This window comes from Dermochelys coriacea, chromosome 3 (assembly GCF_009764565.3).
Source record: "Dermochelys coriacea isolate rDerCor1 chromosome 3, rDerCor1.pri.v4, whole genome shotgun sequence".
Classification (NCBI taxonomy): domain Eukaryota; kingdom Metazoa; phylum Chordata; order Testudines; family Dermochelyidae; genus Dermochelys; species Dermochelys coriacea.
In genome coordinates this window covers 64,248,932-64,274,884 of record NC_050070.1, presented here as the reverse complement: position 1 = coordinate 64,274,884, position 25,953 = coordinate 64,248,932, and the positions used below count along the sequence as shown (strand labels likewise).

Below are 25,953 nucleotides of genomic sequence, written 5' to 3'. Positions count from 1 at the left end.
TAACACAGGGTGACCCAAAGTCCTGGTTTATTGAGGTAGTTCTGGTTTTGAGAGCCACTACTGGACCTTTATAAACGGTCTCACATCCTCCCTCTTCACTCTTGAACCTGGAGTGAAGATTTCCCCTACCCAGCTGGTTCAGATGTGAGAAAACCAGAATACAGTGCAGAGTACATACAACTTCATGGATATTACTGAGGTTTGGTTAAGCAGGAGTTTTTCCAACTGGGGATTACACTTTATTGTGTATATAGAAAAGAGTAAAAATTAAAGAGAACTAGAAGAAAGACATTAACTGAAACAAAATAAACTATTAAACACAAAAGTAAAAGTTATACAGAACTCATTATTTAATTCTGTAAAACTCATCGTGTATGTTTGTACCACTCCTAGCACAATAACTAGAGGTAACAAATAATAATGTCATCTTCATGGGAAATCAAAGAATATTGCTAAAGCACAATCTGATTTCTGAGAAGCTAGGCAGAGGTAATCAAGAGAAAAGTAGATTCATAGGACCAAACTTGAGGATTTGTCATTGTCTTCAACAGGACCAGGATTTGTCTCATGTTCTTCAGCTAGAATAATTAAAACCACTTGTGACAACTGACCAGCATTCCAAGGTTCCAGAGATACCACAACTTCCTCTTCATTAATGAGAAATAGTTCAGAATTCCAAGGCATGATTATTTGCAAATACTCTTTGTAACTTCAGTCTCTCCAAGATGCCAACAATTTCTATTGTGAGAAAAAATATGCAAACATTTCCTAATTACAATTCTGCAGTGTAGGACACAATTGTTTCTATTTATTTACCGTAATACTTTTGTATTCTTTTAAACTCCAGTGTAGCATACATTTAATTTAACTAATATATGCTAACCTACAATTGGTAGTCATCTTGTTGACTACATTCTGCTTAGGTTCCAAATGCCTAACCCAAAACCTACTGAAGTCAATGGAAGTTTTCCCCCTGATTTTAGTGGTCTTTGGTATAGGATTTTCAACAAATAGGATTGTTACTTGGGTGGCAGCACTTATTCACAGTGTTCACTATATGAAGCATAGACTCTATGATGGCATCTGAAAACACTTGGCATTTCTTCTGAGATTGTTAGGAAATAATATTAAAGAATTATATGAGTGTGTGAACTTTCCTCTTGGTATTTATTGAGTAAGGTATTGAAACTTTACCAAGCCTGATGGTTAAAGTTCAAAAAGTTTGGAAGTTTAAATTTGCATAGCCATCATAAACTGCGAATGCATGTGTCAAGGTTCCTCCCCCATTCTGAACTCTAGGGTACAGATGTGGGGACCTGCATGAAAGACCCCCTAAGCTTATTCTTACCAGCTTAGGTTAAAAACTTTGTCAGGGTACAAACCTTGCATTGTCCTTGAACCCTATGCTACCACCACCAACCATATTAAACATAGAACAGGGAAAGAGCCCTGGAGACGACTTGGAGACGACTTCACCCCAAAATATCCCCCCAAGCCCTACATCCCCTTTCCTGGGGAAGGTTTGGTAAAAATCCTCACCAATTTGTATAGGTGAACACAGACCCAAACCCTTGGATCTTAAGAACAATGAAAAAGCAATCAGGTTCTTAAAAGAAGAATTTTAATTAAAGAAAAAGTAAAAGAATCACCTCTGTAAAATCAAGATGGTAAATACCTTACAGGGTAATCAGATTCAAAACATAGAGAATCTAACATATTTCTAGCTAGATTGCTTACTAACTTTTTACAGGTTTCAGAATAGCAGCCATGTTAGTCTGTATCCGCAAAAAGAAAAGGAGTACTTGTGGCACCTTAGAAACTAACAAACTTATTTGAGCATAAGCTTTCGTGAGCTACAGCTTACTTCATCGGTGAGCTGTAGCTCATGAAAGCTTATGCTCAAATAAATTTGTTAGTCTCTAAGGTGCCACAAGTACTCCTTTTCTTTTAACTTTTTACAGGAATTATGAAGAGCATTCCTGATCTGTTCCCAGCAAAAGCATCACACAGACAGACAAACCCTTTGTTCCCCATCCTCATTGGTCATTTTGGTCAGGTGCCAGCAAGGTTATCTTAGCTTCTCTAAACCCTGTACAGGTGAAAGAGTTTTGCCTCTGGCCAGGAAGGATTTTATAGTTCTGTATACAGAAAGGTGGTTACCCTTCCCTTTATATTTATGACTGTATATCTAAAGCTTATCCAGACACCTGAATCTTTGAGACTCTCAACTATGTATAGTATGGTGTCATTCTCTCTTCTCCCTTCCCCACCAACTCACCTGTCTCCCTAAGAGCCATTTAGCCTCAGAAAATAGAACATTGATTTTATATTTTTCTAACACACAGTAACACTTTTCTGCTTAAAATTAGCAAGGAATGTGTAAGCGGTTGACCAGCAAAATCAATCCTAACCGATTTTCTTTTAACAGTAGCAGTTTGATGCTGTATTTTCCACTTATGCACTTCATTTGGGTATCTAAAGTTCCAAATCCTGAAGAACTGAAATAAAAAGCCGAAGACTGCTCTTACAGACATTATTTTTACCCGTTAAGTCACTGTTTTTCCACATTAGTCACCGGGTAAAGATATTGGGCTTCGATTCAGATGATGACAATATCTAATGTCTTTTCCACATTCAGTTTCAAGCTAGGAGAAGACTTCCTCTCTTGTTTTCACGGGAATTTTGTGAATTCCAGCCTCACAATTTTATTTGTAATTGGAAATTGCCAGTTGAAATATCACCTTTACTATGGAAAAGCTGCTAATACTGAATCATAGCAGCTTAAGTATATTTCAAGTACTCAGGTTAGATGGGCTCCTTATGCTGAAAGCAGAGCTCTTCAATAATATTCTGATAGGATTTGCTGTGGAGATCACTGAGCACATCTTAGTTTGTTTATCCTTAGCACTATATAAAGCTTATAGACACATGGATTAAGAAAACAGGTTACATATAGTTTAAGGTCCTTTGAGGTAAAACTTCTCTTCTGGATTCCCTTTCTGACAGCATATGGTATGGTTGAAGCAGACAGGAAAACAAGAGGAACTTTTGCATGTATGCTTCGTTTGTAGCTCTAGAAATCAGATGACGCAAAACTGTGCCAAGGTGTCTAGTGAAGTGCTGGCATCCTGCTAGCAATTACTCTCCCCATTATTTTTGCATTGGACACCTGCACATTCCTTCCTTATCCGCTATTTACTCCACTGCTGGGGACCTTTGTGATTTTTCACTTTCCGTGCCCCACCATCCTAATCATGACATTCTGGGAACTGTCTCCATGATTTCTCCTTCTCCTCAATCTCTCTTGTAATACAGAGACAACTGGACTAGAGCAGTCCTTAGCTGAAGCAGTGGGGCAAACTGACAGGTGAGCTGTCTCTCCTGCATTTGGCCAGGTCCCTCAGCACCTCTACTTTCAGCTTCACCATTCCTTTCAAAGTGACAGACTGGGAGGTCTGGATGAGCAAACTAAACTACCAACAACACTAATTTGGGAATAGAACAGTGAGGAAAAAAATCAGGAGTTCCTTGAGGAAGTGGGATATTGAGATCAAACCCAGGAGGCTCTTGCCAAAGCCCTGTTTAACTGAGATTGTAAACCATTTTGATGTAGGGATTATAGACCTGATTCTAATCTCAGATGGGTGCAAATCAGGAATAATTCCATTGAAGTCAGTGGAAATACCCCACTCTACAGCTAATGACAGTGAAATCAGAATTAGATCCCGATGTCATTTTCTGTGTCCAGTACAGGGGCAAGTATACTTTTGCTGCTCAACAACTAATAAAAGCTTGTTAATAACTGTTAAATATTAAAGGTGTTATCTCATTAGCTACTAAGTAAGCAATTAAAATGTAACAGGTGTCCTGAACTAGGAGGTCAGGAGAAATCATTTGGGGCCTAAGCAGACTGTTTAAGGCGACTCTGGCTAAAAGTGGTTTTCCTGCCAGTCAAAAGGAAGAGATCTACATTTGTTCATTTCTGAATTTAGAAGAAGAGACTCTCCCAGGCCATTACTTCAAGAATAGCCTTGGGTTCTGGAAGGTGGGATGTTTATTGGCACAAAAATGAATTTCCAAAAAGGACACGTTGACACATTCCACTGCCAACGGCTTAAAAAAATTTGAGATTTTCCATTTTATGGCTATTTCAACATGCAAACACTGTCCAGCTACGAGTTCTCCAGATGGCAAATATTTTTTGCTTCTTAAATGCAGTATATATGTAGCCTTTATATACTGAAGCTTTTATTCCCATTGACAACCGCTCTAATTATTAAAGTTTAGGATTCACTATACATCTGCAGGGAAAATCTCTCCAGATGCTCCTATCTGTTCCTGCATTTTTGGGAATAAATGCTACAAGCATAGCACAGAAGACTGTAACAAAGCTGTATCTCCACCACCAGCAGCCACTATAGACAACATCAAATATACTAAATAAACACTGTTACCTGTTTTGACTCTCTTGGTATCAGCTATGCCACTAACCCCCCAATCCCCAAAAGAACCAACCCCAAACCAACCAAACAAAAACCAACCTCAAACAGAGAGGTATTAGAGAATCTTGGAAGATACTGTTAAAACTCTTCCGTTTTCAGCTAAGTTTTAAACAAATCTTTGAGCTGTTAAAATGAAATAGTCATTACATCACTTTTATTTTTTCCCTCTCAATTTCATCATTAATGAGCTACTTATGTGTGCAAATTATAGTTCTGGCAGTTGCCCTCTACTAAGATAGTCAACTACTAATTTTTTTTGCTTTACCCACCTGAATGTGTCTATGGCCCTTTGCTTTACTCATATAGTTGGGCAATATTTTATTTATCTATCCTCACACTGTTGGTTGGCTCTTTTTCTATATTTTTAAAACTTACAAGATCAGTAACTTAGGCAAGATCTGATGCACTCCAAAAAGGATACTAAATGCTAAGAATACAATGATACCCCATGAAAAAATTAGACATCTTCAAGGGTAACTACTAGTAAGGTATAAAGAATATCTGATTATTTTGAAATTAAAAAAACCCCTAAATATAATAAAACATTTTAAAAATACACCCCTTCTATTGGAAACAATATCCATCTCTACTGAAGCTAGATCGTTTCACAAGACATCATTGTTCTGAAAAGAGATATCCCAGAACGGCTGGCAAATACAGTGATCAGATGGAAAGAATTTCTGAATGTTCAGCCAATCTGATCCATGTTCTGTCTTTTTATGTAGGAAAATAAAATCTGTTTTTCCCCATAACTTCAGGCTGCTACTACCAATTATTTCACTCAGATCTAGTTACATCCTAACAGAAAAGCCATCAATAAATTGGATGAAAGTGAAGAGACATAAGGGCTTTTGATTGAACAAACTTTCGGAGACTGAAGCACAGTTAGTTGCTGCAGGCATAATACAATTCATCATGGTCCGATTCAGTGGTTCATCCCTATTCAGCAAGGCACTTTAATCACACACTACACTTTAAGCAGGAGAGCAGTCCAACTGACTTCAAACCTAGGAAATCTTGTTCTGGTAAGGCCAGCATAGGATACCCACTCATCAATCAATCCAAACAGTTGGAGACACGCAAAACAGGCTAGATAAAACTGGGGGTCGGGGAGGGGGAGGAGAAGGAGAATTGGACAAGGCCCTTCAGAGAAATTTAAAAAAAATGTTTCTTTAGGCACACTCCTATGAGAGCTATAGAGCGTGTTGGGGAAGAATTTCAGTTATAGTTTCCATGTTGGTCACATTGTTTTTTAACTTCTTGTTGTTGGCCTCCATGTTTAGCCCTTTCTTTATGCCATTATTGGCGTCCTTTTCAGAAAGTGTGGGAAGTGTGGGAGTAGTCACATGACAAAAATCTGCCCATCAACAGCAAAGTTATTTAAGGGATATTCACGCACCCCTCAGGGCTGTTTGCCTCTCTGGAGTGCCAGATGCAGTAGCCAAGCCACTATCTTTACGACTGTGGTGCTTGATGGTCGGTGGTCTCCAGCCAGAGAGAGTGTCTGGTACAACCAGCAGGTAGTAGGAATGGTCCAGTAGCCCACACAGAGCACAGCTGCTGGGATAGAGTCAGAATAGATCAGGGTTGTAGACAGCGACTGGTTTCATCTGATTTCCAGATCTGACACACACACACACCTATAATATCACTTGATTCGTCTGCAAACCTCACTCACGATGGCGTGTCAAAAATAGAAGGCAGCAGAAGGAAGACAAATCATCATCATCTACTTACCGAGGTTCCTGAGTCCCTGGCCCTGAAGTCCTTGTCCTGCATCCTGCGATCCTGTCCCGAGTCCTGTGTCTGGTTCCTGATCACCATGGTGTCCACCTACCTGCTTCTCCTGTCATCGAGGTGATTAAGTTTGTTTCTTGCTATATTTCCTCTAGTGTTTCTGTAAGGACTTTTGGGTTCTGGCTTGAAGCCCATTTTATCTGTTGACAACCGAGTTTGTTTTATTATTGATAGTTAAGTTGTGATCCTTATTATCTATACATCTGTGTTTTGTTAAATAAATGTACCTGTTTGCACCATACTGTTTAGTTACATCTCCTATTACTAACTAAACAGGCCAGTGACTAGATACGGGTGTGGGTGGAGAACCTGAGCTTGGGGCCTTCTGATACACACACACAGTTCTAGGGCTGCCTAATTCAGTCCTGTATATATATATATACAGAGAGAGAGAGAGAGGCCCTGGGATTTTATGATCTTATTTTCTCTTGTCACATTTACACAACTTTTGCGTTGGGTATGCACAGAGGGCTCCTGTTGTGAAGGTTACTGCCAGATGCTTGTCTGATTTATTGAATTCTGACCCTGGCCAGGAGTTCTGTGCATTACTAGCTGTGCAATTCACCTACCCCTGTCAGTCTCATTTAAACTATGTTTGTGCCGGACAGAGCTCTGCAGAGCTTCTGTGGAACACAGTACTTAAACACAACCCTCATATTTCACAGGTGAAGTCCTGGCCCCATTGAATTCAATAGGAGATTTCACCAGATATATTGTAGCAAGTGCGTATATTGAATGTACTGGTCTCCAGTGTTTATCAACTACCACTTTTCACCATAGTGACTGCCACAAACGTATTAGTAATTGTGGTATCGGTGTTTATCTAGGTCCTCTTTGGAAGGACCTGTGATATTTTCGATGGCTGAGCTTTGCTCTTATATTTGTACCAGGTCAGAGCCCTGAAGCTGGGGGAATGTTTCAATGCATCTGATCTTCTACCATGTTAATTATGCATTATTTTATTAATTTTAATTACTTTTTCTAGGCATCAACACATGCAATAACTAGAGAAGTAGTCAGGGAGCACACAAGCCAAGCCATTGTCCAGCATTTGGTCCACTGTGCTATAAATGGAATGGAAATATCATTTTTGAAAATATATTTTGTAGATCAGATGAAGGGGGGAGAAGGTAGGATGGACATCTTGTAGATACCATGAGTACACACGCCACATGGTAAATACAGCTAAACATGAACATGCAGAGCTGTAGCCTGGAAACTGGATCACCATGCTATGTCATTTGAAAAAAAAATTAATGCTATAGCTAAAGAAAGGGAACAGAAATCCAAAGCAAAATTTCTCTCATATTCAGCACATAAAACACCAGTACAATGGCAAGTGTAACTATTATAACTTATTTTAAGTATTACTATAATTTAATTCCTTTCTAATAGTAAGTACTGATGAACTTTTCCTGTGTTAGGACTGAAAACTTGCTACTAAATGAGTAAAAGAGATGTTTGTTTTAAATGCTACAGAATCATCTATGGAGCATAAACAGCATAGGAAGAGAAATGTCAGATGTATTAAAGGGAAATGCCACATGAAAAGAGACCAATCAGTATCCCCATTGATATATCCATGAAGGAAGCATCCATTTTCCTTTAAGATAAAGTAAGTGCAGACTTACTATGGGAAAACTGTGAGTCATTGAAAAGATAGAACAATCTAGACTGGGTTAATTGTAACTGAAAAGCTAAATCGAGTATGGGTACATCTTGATCCACGTGATCTCAAATCAAGCAATACAGCCTGAACACTACCTAATTAAAACTGTTGAAGTAGTGCTAGCTATCCTCACAGAAGCACAAATATTCTTTGTATTAAATGTAAGGTATGCATTTTGGCAAGATATGTTGTAGGAGTCATTCTCTGAGATGGTGATTTTCCATATAATTGTGGCCAATGCATTCATTGGCTTCCTCCACCCTACCAGCCTTTAATCAGTCTTCAGCCTCAGCCAGTTAGCCCTTACCCAAGCCCCAGTCTCATGCAGATTCATGGAGTAACTATTGAATTATGTTGCTTTTCTTCATCAGTAGTGCCATCTTTGAAGGGAACTCCTTATCAATATGACAACCTAGCTTGTGCCCCTTCAGCCATTTCCTCCAATATACACATTGGTCTCAGTAGCAGCTGATGTGATGGCAGCATCTCTTAGGAATCAGAAAACTTCATAGAGTCCAAGTCCAGAAGGGACAATCTAGTCTGACTTGGATCACAGAGGCCATGGAACTTCCCCACAATAATTCCTAGAGCAGAGATTTAAAAAAAATATCCAACCTTGATTTAAAAATGGTCAGTGATGGAGAATCCACCATGATCCTTCGTAAATTGTCCCATTGGATAATTATTCTTACTGTTAAAAATGTACACCTTATTCCCTATCTAAATTTGTCTAGCTTCAACTTTCAGCTATTGGACCATTGAACCGTTATACCTTTCTCTGCTTATAAACAAATAGCTTGGTTTTAATGTAATTAATTAATTATGCATTTTTAAAAAGTGCCCATTACTGTAGTGTGTATATGTAATTTATGTAATTAAAATAAAGAAAGAGATCCAAAATGGGGAATACGTGAATACAGTACAATGCCCTGCACTGTCCTGGAAAATTTCCCATCCTCCAAAAACAAACAAACCCCTTGTAGAATACCATCTGAAAGAGATTATTGGCCAGACCGAGCCAGGGGGGGAACTACTGTCCAAAGAGATACCTTACTAAAGTGGTAAAACTCCAGGATCTAATAGAAGCCGTGAGAGTGAATGCTAAAGTACAGGACCCTGAGAATATCCTGCAAATATATACCACAAATTTCACCCTAGGGACTGACAACAGACCACCACAGCCAGTTACAATGGACCATGAGATTTCACCTTTGGCAACCTTTGGATATACATGTTAGCCCTCAGTTTGACATCTGGTTGCAGTTCTTGTCAAATCCAAAAATGTTTCCTCCTGCCAACCAGTATTACTACTGTTTTATCTGGACTGAACCAAGAGGATCAAGCTTCATCCAGATGTTGGGATCACTCTGGAGTTACACTGGAATTACACCATCAGAACTGAGATCAGAGTTGGCAATGGGGGGGGGCAAAGAAACAGCAATATCCAAATGTGATGAAAAAGAGAGGAAGGAATTTGTCATGAGGTGAGGCCTTGAGGGGTGGTGATGTGACAGGGTGAGGGAGAAATGGAAGATTTGTTACCATGGACTTAATTAAAAGGAGTTTGATTTTTCAGATGAAGTTACAACTCTGTTGCCAGTCATTTCCCCATAAAGCTATGCAGTTTGTGTCAATTATCCATAGAATGTTGTATAAAATAGATCATGTGTATTAGGATTTTTGTTTGACATGGCAAAGAAATGGAATCCAGTGTGCCCATATTTGAAAGAAGTCCAAACCAAAGACATATTTGGATGTTCTTTGGGAGAATGTTGTGATACCAATGACCTCATCACACTGTGCCAAAGATCTGCTGAAGGAAAATATGGTATGGTCTGCTAGGTCAAAGAAGCCAGACTAGAGCTTATGGACAGAACTCCTCAGTTTGTACACTTCATGCCAGGACAAACTAAATTCATTACCTTCTATGTGACTTCCAAGTATATACAAGTGAAAATAATCACTGGTAATAATTTCTGGCCTTAGTGCCAGAGCTTTTACAATAGAAAATCTTCCTCCTAATGGAAATTAGAAAGTAAAAGTAAAAAGTGAATCATTTAAAAATTACAAAAAGTTTATTTACAAAAATAGAGAAATTGCAAATGAAAAGCTAAAAGTAATCTCTCAAATGCATGAAGAAAATTTTTGAACTTAATCCAAAAAGAAGAACAGAGTAGTTTTTATTATTTTGCCAAAGGGAAAACTTCTTTTATTGTTGGATAAAGGACCCAATTCATTAAAATGTACTTACTGATGTGTTTGATGCCTTTCATCCTTTACACTTGAGTAAAGGTGGGGATTTTCCACCTGATTAAAAAAGGGAAAATGGGATATTTTTGTGCCGGGATATATACATAAATTATAAATGTACAGAGATTAAATTCAGACATGAGCTAACATCCTTTTTCTGCTCATAAGACTGAAGAAGGATCTGTGTGAATTTTTGCAACTCAAAGGGACACAAACCTGCTCCCACTGAAATCAATGGCAAAACTACCATGGAAGCAGGGACAGTCCCATGGGGCTAGATTTGCAAGGAGGGCATATGCATTGCAACTCTGAGCATTGAAATGCCTAACTTTTAGGTGCATTGTCACCCAGTAGAATTCACAATCCCGAGTTGGGCACCCAGGCTCCTCTATAATGCATGAGGAGAGCTAGGTGCCTAACGAACAGGATTCATTGAGCAGGGAGATGCCAAAGTTAGCCAGTAGGACATGTTGCAGAAAGGGACATGGCCAAGTCCTACCTCCTTAAAGGGGCACTAGGCGTCTAACTCCAGGTAGGAGGGGATGCCTCACTCCACTCAGGATTCATAGATATGAACCCTGTACTGGAGTTGGGCACCTAAGCTATGTCATCCCTTTCTCACAAAAGGAAGTAATGGTAACATTCTCACTCTTTAAAATCAATAGCTTACTGGTTAGGGGACTCACGTGGGCTGTGGGAGACCCAGGCTCAGATGCCTGCTCTGCCTGAATTGTAGTAGGGACCTGGGTCTTTCCCCTCGTCCAGGTGGGTGGCCTATTGTAGAGAGGATAGAGAGTCAGGCTCATACTTTGGCCCAATGACTATTTAATTATTGATATAAAGTGGAACAGCTTCAACAGGTAAGATGGAGAGGGCTTCACCCCAGGATTGCCTGGTCCTTGCAGCACTGAATTAGGCAATGGGAGACGCAAGTCCAAGTCCCTGCTCCAAAGTAGAGCAGTCAGGGGAACACCTGGTCTGTGAATCAAGCTAGAGGTTAGGGATGAGCTAGTCATTGAGTTGCTTGGTGGTGCCAGGACTTAGATGGCTATGCATGTGCCTACTATAGTTGAGGTAGTTTTTTCAATGCCACTGGTACCTAAAGGAGCAATTAGGTGCCCAGATCTCCCTGGTGAATCCAGCCCATAGTGACTTTTGCTTCAGGGTCCTTGCAATAACAAGCAAAGGCAGGGGGATACTGACAACTGTTATCTGTCATGCCCCACTTGTGCCTACCACTCTCCTCCATTTTATTAACAGCCAGTAATATTCCCTTTACATGTTAAAAGTTCTGAAATGCCACCAGAAGATTGGTTTAGCCTGTAAGAATTTCATTTAATGTGTCATTAAAAATGGGAAAATCTACTGGCTTTTATAAAACCTCTTTCCCCAGAAAGTCCAATTGTGTGTATGTTACACAGTATGGGAGTGTGGTTCTTCTTTCCTGGTTTTATTCTATAGTGCACTTAGCACTGTGGAAAGATGTCAGACTGCTAGCACAGGGAATTGTACTGCACACAACACCTCTGCAGGTGGGATGGAGCTTCAGGCTTCATTCCCGTTCCCTTTTTGTCCTCCGTGTCGGGACTACCAACAAAGCTACCTCTTGTTAGAGAGGTTTTTGTGATGTAGACATGTGGGAAGAGGACAGGACCAGAGAATGCCAGAAAAACACCACTCTGAGTTATAATACTCCCAGAGCTCCCCTTTTCTACTGTTGGTGGAGTATGTTGTATTAGCCTTTACAAACCAAGCAACAGCATACCTTCTGCCATCATGTTCAGCCAGCTCTATTGACCAACATGTGGGGGAGTGAGGAGATAAAGCCATTTTCTTCTCCTAAACTTCCCCTTCCTCCTTGAGAGAAAAGGTTGGAATATAAGACACCCTTCCTGCATTCTTTCTACCCCACCCCCATGCTCAGAGTTGCAGGGATATGATCCTACACAGCCATGCAGGAGGTGGAGTGTGGCTTGACTCTCCCACATGGCCTTGTTGGACAAGAACACCATCTAGGCCTATATAGCAATCAATATCCAAAGGCAATATGCGGATCCAGGTTGAGAGGCTGAAATACTTCATTCAGTTCCATTTCTTTCTTTAAACCAAACTATTCCACCAGTGTTTGCATTTTTCAGGTGTGAGGATGTCATGCTCCTTACTGTGTGAATCATCACTCACTTTTTAGTTGAAAAGTTCCATGAGCCAGCAGCCACTGACTGTGATTTAAGAGGGGCCGGAGAGAAAGTGTCATTGCCATCATTTTAGCAAAGGTACCATGAGTGGCCTTCAGAATAAAAACAGCTTGTGAGTGTGGAAATCGGGGACTGACAGAATACTGCCTTTGGAAGACAGGGATGTATTTAAATCTTTGATACTAGAGTAGAGGTGTGGGGAAGTGTATTTATACAGAAATGTCTAACTGCTTGCCACTGAATACATTAACTAACATTTGTTTGGAGTAGAGTTTAAGGTGTTGGTTTTGATCTATAAAGCCCTAAGGCAGGGGTGGGCAAACTACAGCCTGCGAGCCGAATCCGGCCCGCCAGCCATTTTAATCTGGCCCTTGAGCTCCTGCTAGGGAGCAGGGTCTGGGGCTTGCCCTGCTCCAGCACTCCAGCTGGGGAGCAGGGTTGGGGGCTGCTCCACACAGCTCCCAGAAGCAGCGGCATGGCCCCACCTCCGGCTCCTACTCATAGGGGCAGCCAGGGGCCTCCACTCTGCATGCTGCCCCTGCCCCAAGTGCCACCCCTACAGCTCCCATTGGCCAGGAGCTGCAGCTAATGGGAGCTGCAGGGGTGGTGCCTGTGGACAGGCAGCGTGCAGAGCTGCCTGGCTTCGCCTCTGACTAGGAGCCAGAGAAGGGACATGTCACTGCTTCTGGAAGCCACTTGAGGTAAGCATCACCTGGAGGCTGCACCCCTGAGCCTCTCCCCACTCCCCAAGCTCTGATTCACCTCTTGCCCGCTGAACCCCTTGGTCCCAGCCCAGAAAACCCTCCTGCACCCCAAACTCCAGCCCTACCCCAGAGCTCACACCTCCAGCCAAGCCCTCACCCCCCCACACCTCCGTCCCAGCCCAGAGCCCCCTCCCTTACCCTGAACTCCTCATTTCTGGCCGCAACCCTGGAGCCTGCACCCCCAGCCAGAGCCCTCACCCCCTCCCACACCCCAACCCCAATTTTGTGAGCATTCATGGCCCGCCATACAATTTCTATTCCCAAATGTGGCCCCTAGGCCAAAAAGTTTGCCAACCCCTGCCCTAAGGGGACATTCTGAGGACAGGGAATGTCTTTTTGTTCAGTGTATTATGCTTAGCACAAGAGAGTCATAGTCTATAATTTGGGTCCCTGGGCACTATCACAATACAAGTAATCATAAATACAAATAGTAATATCACAGTTGCAGTAAGCGAGGTCATTCAGAGCCAGAGTAATCTGTGTAATTTGTTCCTCTGTTCACTGTTGATGAGTAATGCATCCCAAACTTATGCTGGCAAAGCTATGGGGGTATAATAATGATACGCAGAAACATTCCCCCAAGAACACCTTCCTTCATATCATTTTGTCTCTACTGTCTCCCTTTAGTGTAGGGTTGCTCTGTTATAAGAACTTTGTTCTGGCTTGTCTTTCCGGGGCTGGCCCTTTAAATTTGGCAGAAACATATAGCTGCAGCCCTAAAGTAGTCATTTTGTAGTTGATTGTTGCTTTCATCTCTCTTGTAACATCTCTCAATGTTCTTAACTCCTGTTATGTTACCACCTGGTTTTTAATTTTCATATTGCTGAGGAGATGGTACATTCTTGTAAGTCTTTATACAATACCCTCATGTATTACACATAGTTATCTCTCTGTAATGTGTATCTATAGAAATCCTAATATTTAGAGAGCTATACTGGTGTATGTATAACTTAATAATATAACTTTAATTACTGTTTCAGCAATGTTTGTTTTTGAAGGGGTGGATTATTTGTCCCATTCTATAAACTTATCGCAAAGCATTATGAATGGTCAAGAGAAATGGCAGTGTATACAGTTTCTGCCTAGAAGGAAAGCAATCTTTTGTAGGCTAAGTGATGAATTTGTTAAGGTTTGGTGTTGGTTTGCAGTGACACCACAGTTTGCCTCTGGTTTTGTGTTGGGAGCAATTGTTTGGTAGTAACATAGGGGATGATACAAAAACTGAGGCTGTAGCCTGAAGCCTTAGGATATGTCTACTCTGCAGTGGGGAGTGAATCCCCCCAGTCCAGGTAGACAGACTGGTGCTAGTGGGGCTTGAGATAGTGCTCTAAGTGTAGCAGCATAGGCTTTCAAGCTCTTTCCACCCCATGGCTCTGAGCTCAGGTGGCTAGCCTGAGTCTCTGCAGGAACCGCAACACTCACCCTGATATTTTTAGTGGGCTAGCGCCGGTCTTTATGCCCTGGCTGGGAGGCTCACTCCCAGTTGCAGTGAAGACATACCCTCAAGGTCTTAACATTGTGACATTAGTAAATTTTGGATTATTTCAGTTCGTGGAAAAGTGCTGTATTCAAATAGAGTAACTGAAAAGATGGGTGAGAAGTAGAGGCGGATTAAATGAGAAAATAATGTTGTAAGTGATCAGAATTTTTATTACAAAATTCAGGGGAAGGGAGGTGACCTGTGAATAAATAACTTTTCCCAAAGTATCAAACAGATCAGTTATTGGGAGAGAATCAATATTGCAAAAATGAAGATAAATGGAGAAGAAACTAAAATAACCAAAAAAAAAAAATAAAAAATAAAAAAGCTGATCTCTTCTTTTTCAAAAAAGAAAAGCACCCTTCAATTTATTTAATAGCATAAATTTGCTCAGCCAGATTTTAAATTAAGTAACAGGGATAAATCTTTGTGCTTGCACCTGTACATTTCTGATGATCTTTGCTAGCCCCTTCTGCCGCTGAATGACTAAACCAGCTTAGTGACACCATTAGGGCTAATTCAATTCATAGAGTGAAAGAAGGAGACAGGTTGGTTTAAAAACAGGATTGGCCAGCACAACATAAATCAGGCAAGCAGGATTGTGATAGTAAAGTTGAATTTTAATTTGTCACTTTGAGCTGGTTCTGGGTTCCTTTAGGGGCTCAGTCCTGCAACCTTCTGTTAATGGGAGATGAGCGCACTGTACACCTTGCTGTGGCCATTTAACCTTTTAGGATCAGACCCTAAATGTTCTAGCCCTGGAGAAGACTATAACTGACAATGTTAGCAGTGCAAAATGATTGGAATCCCATGGAGAGTGGCCAGACCCTTGGGACCAGCCATTTGGCACCCTGTGCATCTCAGAGGCTATGAAGTAAATCCTTAATGCTTGATCTATCAGGATTCATGGTCAGTCCGGGGGGTAATTTAGGGCAGTGGCGGCTCTAACTGATGCCAGTAGTCCCCCCCTGAGATGTGCACCGAACACAGTGGTGGGGCCTGTGAGGGGATGAATAGGAGCTGCTATGCTGGTTTTACATGAGGGGAACACTCAGCTGGCTGGTCACACAGACTCTAAGGTTGTTTTATTATTAATCATGTTTACTATAGTAGTTTTATGTAGGGGCCAACCAAGAATGGGGGTCCTATGGTGGTAGGCACTGTACTAACATGGAGTAATGGATGATCCTAGCCCTGAAGAGTTTACAATCTGAATAGACAAGCCAGACCCCGGGTGAGGAAAGGGGTAGAACATATGAGCAGAATGAACAATGTGGTGGCAGCAAATGTTATGTTTATGCCACAGTATTTGTGTGTGTGTGTGTGTGGGAGGGGAAGTTACTTAGGAGGTAAAACACTGAATGGAAAGAAAAGGAAAGGGAAGTGGATAAGGGCAGGGTAGGAGAAGATGAGGGAGTAGGTGCGGAGTGAACTTGAGGTGAAGTGACAGTGAGGGATGGGGAGGGAGAGGGTTGGAGCAAACAGCTACTCATCACAGGGCAGAGAAAATCTAGTCAAAGCTGTAGAAAGTTCTCTGTATGTCCAAAGGCTCCTGCTTTGTCTGTTCTGCTCCTATTGACTAGAGTCTCTGGCTGTTTCTTCTCGGCAGTTTTCCCCGAAGGCCACGTGGCATGGGGTAGGCCACAGCATATCTGAGATTCTGGTCTGATATAATGTATGGAAGAACTGAATTGCAAAATTCTCATTTACTTGAATAGGGCCAGGATTTCACCCTATGACATTTTGCACATTAAGCTTTTTCCGTACACTCCGTTAATTGATTAAAAAAATAATCAGTACTCTGAGTACATTATTGCTCCAGGTTTCCAATGAAAAAGTTAATTTACACTCAGTCCCCAGATGCTTGTTTCCAGATGCTTGTTATACACTGGACTGAAAGAAACAAATTTGTGGCCTTATGGTGGATTCTAAATTCAGTTGTAACACTACTAATGTGAAGTATGTTTTTAGCATAAATGCCAACGGGAAGATGAAGAATACACGAACATAGGCTTGTGTCTTCTCTGTGATCAGTACTTGAGTTCCTCTGGGATGAAGGAGCCCTCTCAGATTTCTTGTAAAAGTCTCCAATACATCAAATACATGAGAATTTTTTCCCCTTCCATTGCATTCCTTGTTCCTGCTGTAACTTTTCCCTCCATGTTGAATCAGTTCGTCTGGAGGCTGACTGAAGACATTGCTTCAGGCAGCATTGGTGAGTTTGGTGAGGGATAAAGTTGGGCATAGTTACAAGCCTTTCTAGTTAGGCTCTGAAGGGACTTTAGTAATTCAGGACAAATTCAAAACAATGAAGCAAAATCAAGAAATGTACTTCCTAGCCAACAGAGGATAACATACAAGTATCCTGTAGCAGGAGTTAATTCAGGATCCCCATGACAGCAAGAGTACTGATGCTCAGATTCTCTAGGCTCCTCACCATGATTTAAAGTTTAATTACTGGGTGAGGTTCTATGACCTTTGCTACACAGGTCAGACTATATGGTTTCAGACTAGTTGCCTTTTGGCCTTAAAATCAATGAATCTCTAGGTAGACTAGATAGTTGGAGAGCTGATGGGGAAACGTGAGCTAGAGGAGGAACAGCACATCTTACTCTAAAGTAAAAGAAAGAAGCCTCCTTCTTGTTTTTTGAATAGCTGAATAATCTAAAAGGCCAGGATTCATATTTTTCATTTGAATACTCGCTTTAAAAATGTGGATATTCTGATCTATATTTAAAAAAATTATGGCAAGTCACTGAGCATTAAGAGTGGTGTGATGTCTGAGTGTTCAATAACTGCTTGACTTGAAAAGATCATAGTAAGTGATTACTGATTTGGGCTCTTAATTACTCTAAATGCATGTAGACATGCATGAGTTTTGCCCCACACACATAGATGCACATATTTTCAAGGTACCTTTTTGGATGGTAGCTGGAAAATATTGGCACATCAGGCAGCAATGTTTTATGGAATGAAAAGGAACCGAGTTGCTCACTGTATCTGTAATAATGAGTAGTTTTCAAAACAAATCTAATTTCTCCTGTCTGCTGAAGTGAATTTAAATACAATGAAAGTGGAAAGTAAAAAAAATTGCTAGTCAGAATCTTTCAGATGGACTCCATTTTCTGTAATAGACTCTCATTCTTGCATACGTGTTCTGGCGGGCTCTCACACAATATACTTTTTAGGTTATGAGATCTTTGGAGCAGGGAACATGTCTTCATATGTATTTGTATAGTGCCCTGATCCTGACTGGGGCCTCTGAGTTTCTCTCTTTCTCTCTCTGTCTGCATCATAGAAAAGAAAAGTTAAGGAAGATCTGAGACATTCTTAAGACTCTGAGAAGTTGTGCAGTGTTTTGGATGGTTGTTATCCTTCACTCCCGATGCAGCTGCATTTCAGTGGTCCCATATGCACAGAGTTGTAAAACACTGTGGTATCCTTCAGGATAAACGGTGCTATGTAAAGTAAGCTTATAAACACACAGGATTTTTGTGCATGAGTGTTACTATCATATGTTCTATCCTCTTCTCCTAGCAGATACTTATATATGGCCTGATCATGGGGTCCTTACTGATGTGAGTAGTCCCATCAAAGTCAATGAGCCAACTCCTCTAAAGGTTACCATGTTGTGAATTGGGCTCCTAATAGATTACATTCAGGGGTATGAATGTGTCCATTAAAGCCAGTTTGCAATCTGCATGATTTAATCTCTTTTAGCAGTTTAAAATTCTGTACAGTGTTTTAAAGTTAGTGTTAGCATATAAAATGAATATTCTGGACTTCATTTTTTTTTTTAAAGCAAAGGAAGCTTCATGTGAGCGATGGAGATCTTGGCTGATTTGGAGGCCCCTGACCTTACTGAGTAAATTTCTGATTGTGACAAAACTCAAGAATGATGGGAAAAGCTGGTGCAAAAGCTGGACTCTTTTTGAACCAGCAAAACTGTTGTAGAATTTCCCTGGCTCTGACCTGATAGATACGATACACTCTGAGGCCAATTCTCCTCTCTCTTACACCAATGCAATGTGGACAAATATTGTGTGAACTTTCCAAATACCCTCCTGTCAGCAGATGTATCTCATTCCTGACCTACGCGTACCATTATTCCAGGCCTCAGATTCCCTTCAGCAAAAGCTGTAATTCATTCTGCCATAATGTATGCTAATTCTGTAATATGGACTAAACAGAGAGTAGGTCAAGACCACCAAGCTTATTTTCACTTTTGTTCAGAGCCAAAAGGAAAGAGGTTGGGGGAACAGTTTTGGAAATTGGAATGCAAAGGTGGTATTTATCTAGTCCTTCACAGAGAGGAAGCTAAATTCTTCTGCCAAACACCCTTCCTGTTCCACTTCCCTGAAATTTTATTGCCTGTACAACAGTGCCAGAATTCCCAGCGATGTCAGTGGGAGCAGACCCAAAGGGAAAGGGTGGAGAGATGGTTTCAAGTTCAACAAAAAAAATAATTAAAATAAACATGAATCAAATAGATATTTCACATAATCGGGTTGTCTGAAATAAATCCCTCTGATTAACGTTCTATTGATCTCCAGTTAGCACTCCAAGGATTATAGAATCATAGAATATCAGAGTTGGAAGGGACCTCAGGAGGTCATCTAGTCCAACCCCCTGCTCAAAGCAGGACCAATCCCCAACTAAATCATCCCAGCCAGGGCTTTGTCAAGCCTGACCTTAAAAACTTCTAAGGGAGGAGATTCCACCACCTCACTAGGTAACGCATTCCAGTGTTTCACCACCCTCCTAGTGAAAAAGATTTTCCTAATATCCAACCTAAAGCTCCCCCACTGCAACTTGAGACCATTACTCCTCATTCTGTCATCTGCTACCACTGAGAACAATCTAGATCCACCCTCTTTGGAAGCCCCTTTCAGGTAGTTGAAAGCAGCTATCAAATCCCCCCTCATTTTTCTCTTCCACAGACTAAACAATCCCAGTTCCCTTAGCCTCTCCTCATAAGTCATGTGTTCCAGTCCCCTAATCATTTTTGTTGCCCTCCGCTGGACGTTTTCCAATTTTTCCACATCCTTCTTGTAGTGTGGGGCCCAAAACTGGACACAGTACTCCAGATGAGGCCTCACCAATGTCAAATAGAAGGGAATGATCACGTCCCTCGATCTGCTGGTAATGCCCCTACTTATACATCCCAAAATGCCATTCACCTTCTTGGCAACAAGGGAACACTGTTGACTCATATCCAGGTTCTTGTCCACTGTAACCCCAGGTCCTTTTCTGCAGAACTGCTGCCTAGCCATTCGGTCCTTAGTCTGTAGCAGTGCATGTGATTCTTCTGTCCGAAGTGCAGGACTCTGCACTTGTCCTTGTTGAACATCATCCGATTTCTTTTGGCCCAATCCTCTAATTTGTCTAGGGCCCTCTGTATCCTATCCCTACCCTCCAGCATATCTACCTCTCCTCCCAGTTTAGTGTCATCTGAAAACTTGCTGAGGCTGCAATCCACACCATCCTACAGATCATTAATGAAGATATTGAACAAAACTGGCCCAAGGACCAACCCTTGGGGAACTCCACTTGATACCAACTGCCAACTAGACATGGAGCCATTGATCACTACCTGTTGAGCCCGACGATCTAACCAGCTTTCTATCCATCTTATAGTCCATTCATCCAGCCCATACTTCTTTAACTTGCTGGCAAGAATACTGTGGGAGACCGTGTCAAAAGCTTTGCTAAAGTCAAGGAACAACACGTCCACTGCTTTCCCCTCATCCACAGAGCCAGTTATCTTGTCATAGAAGGCAATTAGATTAGTCACGCATGACCTTGGTGAATCCATGCTGACTGTTCCTGATCACTTTCCTCTCCTCTAAGTTCTTCAGAATTGATTCCTTGAGGACCTGCTCCATGATTTTTCCAGGGACTGAGTTGAGGCTGACTGGCCTATAGTTCCAAGGATCCTCTTCCTTCTCTTTTTTAAAGATGGGTACTACATTAGCCTTTTTCCAGTCATCCGGGACCTCCCCCGATTGCCATGAGTTTTCAAAGATAATGGCCAAAGGCTCTGCAATCACATCCGCCAATTCTTTTAGCACTCTCGGATGCAGCGATCCAGCCTCATGGACTTGTGCTCGTCAAGCTTTTCTAAATAGTCCTGAACCACTTCTTTCTTCACAGAGGGCTGGTTACCTCCTCCCCATGCTGTGCTGCCCAGTGCAGCAGTCTGAGAAGACCTTGTTCGTGAAGACGAAGGCAAAAAAAGCATTGAGTACATTAGCTTTTTCCACATCCTCTGTCACTAGGTTGCCTCCCTCATTCAATAAGGTCCCACACTTTCCTTGACTTTCTTCTTGTTGCAAATATACCTGAAGAAACCCTTCTTGTTACTCTTAACATCTCTTGCTAGCTGCAACTCCAGGTATGATTTGGCCTTCCTGATTTCACTCCTGCATGCCCGAGCAATATTTTTATACTCTTCCCTGGTCATTTGTCGAATCTTCCACTTCTTGTAAACTTCTTTTTTGTGTTTAAGATCAGCAAGGATTTCACTGTTAAGCCAAGCTGGTCACCTGCCATATTTACTGTTCTTTCTACACATCGGGATGGTTTGTTCCTGTAACCTCAATAAGGATTCTTTAAAATACAGCCAGCTCTCTTGGACTCCTTCCCCCCTCATGTTATTCTCCCAGGGGATCTTGCCCATCAGTTCCCTGAGGTTGTCGAAGTCTGCTTTTCTGAAGTCCAGGGTCCGTATTCTGCAGCTCTCCTTTCTTCCCTGTGTCAGGATCCTGAACTCGACCATCCCATGGCACTGCCTCCCAGGATCCTATCCACTTTTGCTTCCTCTACTAATTCTTCCCAGTTTGTGAGCAGCAGGTCAAGAAGAGCTCTGCCCCTAGTTGGTTTCTCCAGCACTTGCACCAGGAAATTGTCCCCTACACTTTCCAAAAACTTCCTGAATTGTCTGTGCACCGCTGTATTGCTCTCTCAGCAGATATCAGGATGATTGAAGTCTCTCATGAGAACCAGGGCCTGCGATCTAGTAACTTCCGTTAGTTGCCGGAAAAAAGCCTTGTCCATCTCATCCCCCTGGTCCGATGGTCTATAGCAGACTCCCACCATGACATCACCCTTGTTGCTCATGCTTCTAAACTTAATCCAGAGACACTTAGGTTTTTCTGCAGTTTCATACTGGAGCTCTGAGCAGCTTCTTTCTTTCCCCTTATGAATTCCATCCTGATACCTTCAGAAATCCAGTGCATAAAAAATACAAAGGGAACAGCAGTTTTAACTCAAAAGGGCCATCACTGCCATTATGGGGGAAAAGACTGATATTCAAGTCCTAGACAATGTTCAATTATCATTACAGTATATTTGGCAGGAGCAAACAAAATGGACAGCTCTTATACTCCCTAAATAATACCTGTTTCTTCAAAATTTTAATCAATATGGAGCCCCAGTTAGACTTTTTTAAGAGCGAGAGAGACATGCAGACAGACAGACAGATGCTAACATTTACCATGTTATATGAATTTTTTTTTCTATGAAACTGTGGTATGAAAACTTACCACAACCCCACTCTCCTCACAGATATTCTTTATAATCATAGAATATCAGGGTTGGAAGGGACTTCAGGAGGTCTAGTCCAACCCCCTGCTCAAAGCAGGACCAATCCCCAACTAAATCATCCCAGCCAGGGCTTTGTCAAGCCTGACCTTAAAAACTTCTAAGGGAGGAGATTCCACCACCTCACTAGGGAACCCATTCCAGTGCTTCACCACCCTCCTAGTGAAAAAGTTTTTCCTAATATCCAACCTAAAACTCCCCCACTACAACTTGAGACCATTACTCCTTGTTCTGTCATCTGCTACCACAGAGAATAGTCTAGATCCATCCTCTTTGGAACCCCCTTTCAGGTAGTTGAAAGCAGCTATCAAAAATCCCCCCTCATTCTTCTCTTCTGCAGACTAAATAATCCCAGTTCCCTCAGCCTCTCCTCATAAGTCATGTGTTCCAGCCCCCAAATCATTTTTGTTACCTTCTTGTAGTGTGGGGCCCAAAACTGGACACAGTACTCCAGATGAGGCCTCACCAATGCCGAATAGAGAGGAATGATCATGTCCCTTTATCTGCTGGCAATGCTCCTACTTACACAGCCCAAAATGCTATTGCCATCTTGGCAACAAGGGAACACTGTTGACTCATAAAATCTTTTATTTCTCACCACTGTATGTTAAACCAGTATTTCAGATGGCTTAAAAACAAACACTAGTCACCAAAAGAAAAGGAAAAAAGGATTTGTAACTCTTAGGTGCATTCGCTGAATAGCATTAACTGTTGCATCTGTTTTTTGTAAGTGATCACATTTTCTTCCTGGCACTAGATTGACAAATATATAAATCAGCAACTTGAAATATGTATACATATTTTTCAAAGTAAAAAAAAAATGCCAGGACTTTCCTATTTTGCATCTTGTAAAATAGGAAAAGCAATCTTTTTTTGAATAAAGTGTTCTTATTGAGCTAGGCTAGCTCTGCCAAACTCTGCTGGACACAGTGCACATACAGAGTTGTTGATGCATTCCAGCGAAAGGGGTGCTGCTACTGCTGACTAGAATGGAATCCAGTGCTTGCTTTTCTAGTTCAGGCCCAATCGTTTCAGGAAAGTATAGGTACCATTTGCATCCCGGCTGTAAAGGAACATCTGTTGATGATGAGGGGCCAAAATGCTGGAGTGGAGAGTGGCCAGAATGTCTGCAAACAGATGGCACTTACACGGTTATACAGTTGTTACATGGTTGTTAGTTAAATATTTTAAATTAAATTTACCAGTAATTCATACAAAAGCTCTTTGAGTCATTGTCTATAGTTTTGTAGAGTGCCTAGCACCACAGGGGACTGCCACAATTAGATGTGTTAGAATTATTTATGTATTTATGTATTTATTTATTTATTAATAATAATTAATAAAAGGGGAATGAAATCATCATGCTATATTCTGACTTTAGTAAAGCTTTTGATACTGTCTCACATGATCTTCTCATACACAAACTAGGGAAGTGCAACCTAGATGGAGCTACTATAAGGTGGGTGAAAAACTGGTTGGAAAACTGTTCCCAGAGAATAGTTATCAGTGTTTCACAGTCATGCTGGAGGGACATAATGATGGGGATCTTGCAGGGATCAGTTCTAGTTCTGTTCAATATCTTCATCAATGATTTAGATATGGCATAGAGAGTACACTTATAAAGTTTGTGGACGATACCAAGATGGGAGGTGTTGCAAGTACTTTGGAGAATAGGATTATAACTGAAAATAATCTGGACAAACTGGAGAAATGATCTGAAGTAAATAGGATGAAATTGAATAAGGACAAATGCAAAGAACTCCATTTTGGAAGGAACAATCAGTTTCACACTTACAAAATGGGAAATGACTGCCTAGGAAGGAGTACTGCGGAAAGGGATCGGGGGCTCATAGTGGATCACAAGGTAAATATGACTCAACAATGTAACGCTGTTGCAAAAAAAAGCAAATATCATTCTGGATATATTAGCAGGAGTGTTGTAAGCAAGACATGAGAAGGAATTCTTCCGCTCTACTCCACGCTGATTAGGCCTCAGCTGGAGTACTGTGTCCAGTTCTGGGCACCACATTTCAGAAGGATGTGGATAAATTTGAGAGAGTCCAGAGGAGAGCAAGAAAAATGATTAAAAGTCTAGAAAAGATGACCTATGAGGGAAGATTGGAAAAAATTGGGTTTGTTTAGTTTGGAAAAGAGAAGACTGAGAGGGGACATGATAGCAGTCTTCAAATACATAAAAGGTTGTTACAAGGAGGAGGGAGAAAAATTGTTCTTCTTGACCTCTGAGGACAGGACAAGAAGCAATGGGCTTAAATTGCAGCAAGGGAGGTTTAGGTTGAACATTTGGAAAAAATTTCTGTCAGGGTGGTTAAACACTAGCATAAATTGCCTAGGGAGGTTGTGGAATTTCTGTCATTGGAGATTTTTAAGAGTAGGTTAGACAAACACCTGTGAGGGATGGTCTAGCTAATACTTAGTCCTGCCTTGAGTTCAGGGGACTGGACTATATGACCTCTCAAGGTCCCTTCAGGTCCTGTGATTCTATGACCATGGTACCACTCATTTCTGATGTGCATATGAGGGTTGTTTGTGGACAGGCCTAGGGCAGATGGTAACAGTGGACTGAGAGGAAAAGTCCCCTGTACTATGATGCTGACATCTTACTTCAAGATTATTCCAAGAATTTGTGTGTACAATTGGGGAAGAGAAAGACCGAACTAAGAGGAGGCAGGGTGGACAAAAATGACTGAAGTTGGGCTGATGAGGCTAGAATAAATTGATGTGGGGCAAGGAGATGCACGCTAATTGATGTTGGGGTGCAAAGGGGTACACAATTGATGTGGAGCCCAGGAACAGGCAGATATGGGCTGGAGTGGCACAGTATTAATTAAATTGTGTTTGGGAGAAACTGGAGCTCTATTATCAGGCAGCACTTTATGCAAATGACTGTAACTTTCTGTAATGATGCTTATTACTTTTGTGAAGTGCTTTGAGATCTGTTGATGAAAAGTGCTGTATGAGAAGAGCGAGGTATTATGTTTGTGCAAATTAAGAATCTACCATTTATGTCATTAGATGTTGACAAGTATATATATTTTGAAGCTTGTGTCATCTGAAGCAGGAAAGTATTCCTTTGGATATCTGTGCTTACCTGTGGAAAAAGGCAGCATGTATGCTTTGCTTAGTAGGCCAGAACTAGTGGGACTGCACTAAGAAGGAATCAAGTCTGGAAGCAACAGGCGATTGTAAAACCCATTAATTTACATGAGGATGCTCCTGTTGATCAGTTAGTTTTGGATGAATTGTGCTTTTAATAAATGTCAAAGCACTCAGAGTTTATTTAGGCACTTTTGTGTACATAAATATAAATATGTACATTTGTAGTGTGTTTGCCAATCAAGTGTTTTGAGAACTATCTTACAATCATGCTGTAGACCTGAACTTGGCCTATAGTTAATGGTATAAAGAAGGCCTTTGTTGGGTTTTAGCAAACAAGTGATACATACCATATTCATAGGCTTCCATAACTAGCCTTTCATCAAAACATAATTAAAAGCTTCTAGTAACAGCAGAGGCAGTGAAGCTAAATTTGAATTTTTCAGAAACTCACCAAATGAAACAATCAGTCTTTGACCTTAGTAAATTCTAGAAGACTTTTACATAGGGATGTAACCAATGAGGTTTAACCCATTTAAAAAGTTCTGTAGAAATTATTTGAAAAACCTATAGTGTATGA

General features: G+C 41.2%; 1 long non-coding RNA gene across 1 annotated transcript in view; it reads left to right on the top strand.

Moving 5' to 3' along the window:
* Positions 1-13,929: 13,929 nt before the first annotated feature.
* Positions 13,930-25,953, top strand: part of LOC122459661 — a 28,444-nt gene continuing 16,420 nt past the window's right edge. Inside the window, exons 1-2 of the long non-coding RNA XR_006280483.1 lie at positions 13,930-14,021; positions 17,167-17,170. This is a non-coding gene — a long non-coding RNA (uncharacterized LOC122459661). The remainder of the gene's footprint in view (positions 14,022-17,166; positions 17,171-25,953) is intronic.